Source organism: Vulpes lagopus, chromosome 21, assembly GCF_018345385.1.
Source record: "Vulpes lagopus strain Blue_001 chromosome 21, ASM1834538v1, whole genome shotgun sequence".
NCBI classification, from domain to species: Eukaryota; Metazoa; Chordata; class Mammalia; order Carnivora; family Canidae; genus Vulpes; species Vulpes lagopus.
In genome coordinates, this window is record NC_054844.1 from 19,672,529 (window position 1) to 19,675,686 (window position 3,158).

General features: G+C 48.4%; 1 pseudogene; it reads right to left on the bottom strand.

Annotated features, from left to right (window-relative positions):
* Positions 1-492: 492 nt before the first annotated feature.
* Positions 493-2,814, bottom strand: LOC121480140 (annotated as a pseudogene).
* Positions 2,815-3,158: the final 344 nt, after the last annotated feature.

Below are 3,158 nucleotides of genomic sequence, written 5' to 3' on the forward strand. Positions count from 1 at the left end.
TTTAGACACGTATGTTCATATAGTATGCACACACATGACTTTCAATGAGGTGCTTTATGAATATATGCACCCAGCCTCTCCTCCTTTCCCAGCTCCTGAATCTAGAGTGGGGCCCAGGGAAGGTTAATGAATGTCTGAGTCTTAGCCTTCATGTCTCCCTAAGTGTATTTCTCACTATATTCCACATAACACATGGAAACTGTTTTACTAATTATTCAGTATGTGGAATTATCTATGGTATTTCAATTTCCTTTATGCCATCAAGTTTCAATGAGCTACTACTCCCGACAGAGTACAGCTCTGAATATATGTACAACACTGTTCTAACTGTTGGGTGTAGAGTCAGGGGAGAACCTACTCCTTGTCCTGAGCAAGATTCTACTCTTGAAACACAAAGGACAGTCACTAGAACTCAGGCATAGCTACACCAAAGGCAAAACTCGAAGTGCCTGGGTATAGTTCTAGATCCTGTGTACAGATCTTGACAGTGTTCTAGATGTAGTTCTGGAGGGAGAAAAATGCTATTTGTCAAGGAAGTCTCTCAAGTCTCTCAGAAGATAGTTTTAAAGAACTAGCACAGTGCTAGCCTGAAAGTTTAGAGAATTTTCTGTACCAAAGAAATATGCAAGGTTCAATTCAATTTATTTATTTATTTATTTATTTATTTATTTATTTTTACCATTTAACTTGTTTTAATGTTTCTTCACAAATGGTGAAAAATACTAAAGTACAGACAAGGAATAATCATAATGTTGTGGCCAACATTATAAATATGGAATTATAAATTTAAAACATTTTCTGGTTTAAAAAATAAATCTGGTAGTCGATGCAGCTCTGCGGGTCTCTGCGTGTAGCAGCGCGGGTCTCTGCGCTCCTGATGGTGCTCGCCTTTATCCATTTTTCCAGGTCCTCCACGCTCACCTCTTCTTCCTCCCATCTGTTCCATCAAAGGTCCAGGGCCCACCAGGACCGCCTCGTCTTCCTCCGGTCCATGCCCCGGCCACCAGGAAAGCCCCCTCTGTCTCCACCGCGGCCACCTCTGAACATCCCACCGGGACCACCGTGGTCCATGAGGCCACCTCTTCCTCCCCGCATGCCACCAGGGCCGCCTCTGCCACGGTCACCACCTGGGGGCGGGAAGGGTGGTGGAAGGAAGCCTTCAGGCTTCGAGGCCTTACAGTGGTTGCATTCAGTTCGCCAGGTGAAGTTCTGGTTTCCACACCTCGGATTGGGGCACTGCCAGTCCCCAGCCCGGTGCTGGACGTTTCCTCCTCCGGAACCCGGGGTCCTCTTGGGGGAAAGCCACCTCTCTCTCCTCCACGGCCTTCCATGCGACTCATGGGGCCCCCAGGACCTCCTGGGCCCCCTGGACCTCCACGGAGTGGCGGTGGCATCCCTCTGCCCTCACCGGGAGGCATACCACCCCGCATGCTGTTCATCGGAGGTTTCTTCCGAGCAAGAGAAACCTTAAGTTTGCTTCCTTGAAAATCTTTCCCATCAAACCACTCCACAGCAGCCTTGGCAGTTGGTGGGTCTTCATAGGATACTGTAGCATCACCTTTGGGCTTTCCTGTTTCCTTGTCCAAGTAGATATGGATCATGGGTTGTCCGGTTCTCTTGTTCATCTTAATAACTCCACACTGCTTAAAGAAGTCAGCCAGATCATCTAGAGACATTGTCATTCAAGCCTTGCACATAAATTGCACTGTTGTCAGAGTCTTCATCTGGATCTACAGGTGGGCCTAGATTAAGAGCTGGTCCTTCATCCATGGGTCCACCAGGCTTATTGAAGCCACCTCGCTCTCCAGCGCCCACTCCACCGAGTCCTCCTCCCCGCCCACTTCTGCTTATGCCTCCACGATCAAATCCCCCTCTTCCCCTGCCCCGGTTATCAGGGCCACTCATGCTCCGGTTCTCTCCTGGTCCAGAAAATCCTCCAGACTCCTGCCCATAAACACCCATGCTACTGGGATGGTCCTGTTGGAATGAACTCTGCTGCCCATAGCTGCTGCTCTGTTGGCTGTATTGCCTTGGAGCCTGGCTGTAGGATCCAGTTTGGGGGGGATAACTAGTGGGCGGCTGCTGCCCATAGCTGCTTTGTTGACCATAGCTACTCTGCTGTCCATAGCTGCTCGGCTGCCCATAGGTGTTCTGCTGAGAGGAACTGCTCTGATCATAACTAGTCGGCTGTGTAGAGGAATAGCTGGTAGGAGGATACGATGGTGGTGCTGTGACTGGCTGCATGGGGTAGCTCCCAGGTCCCCGGGGATAACTGTAGTTACTCTGTCCATATCCTAGGCTGGGCTGGTTGTATCCCCCTGTGCTAGATTGAGGTTGACTAGTTTCAGCAGGTTTGTTACCATCCTGTGGCCTTGCAGGTGCGGTGGCTGCTGGCTGCTGCCCATAGGTTGGGTAAGCAGGTTGAGTGCCATATGCAGACTGAGCTGCATAGGCCGCCTGGGTGGTAGTGACCGTAGCAGTGGTGGTATCATAAGCACCAGTGCCGTACCCCTGGACAGGCTGACTGTATGCCTGGGGGGCAGTTGGAGTAGTATAACGAGCGGGAAGCTGTCCATAAGAGGTTGCATAGGTGGTCTGCCCATAGGTCGCAGTGGTCTGAGCCTGGGTATAGCTGACATCACTGGGCTGCCCATAGGTTCCATCACTCTGCTGCTCATATGCCTGGGTGGTCTGTGCATACCCTTGAGTTGGTTGGGCGGTGTATGCACTGTAGCCCTGCTGGGCTACAGCTTGGCTGTAGGCACTGTAATCATGGACGCCATTTTCTCTCCTTCCCTCTCGTTCTCTCAACATCCGTCTCCCTCTAGCTTTGGTTCAATTCAATTTAATGTGAATTTATGAAATGCTCATTATGTGCCTGGCTCCCAGCTGAATGCTGGGGGGAGTAAACAAGGTACATTCTTTACTGAAGATCTATAATCTAGGAAACAAGATAAAGACGCACAGATAACTGTGGCATTTTATTTTTTAATTTCAGCTTAATAAAGCCAATAATAAATAACTAACATGTAAAACTGAAATATTTAACATGTACATTGTTATGGTTTGATATATACTATGTAATGATTGGCTATGTTTTCCCTATTGTAAAGGATTAATCATGTTATTTTAATCTAGATATTTCATTTAATGAATGT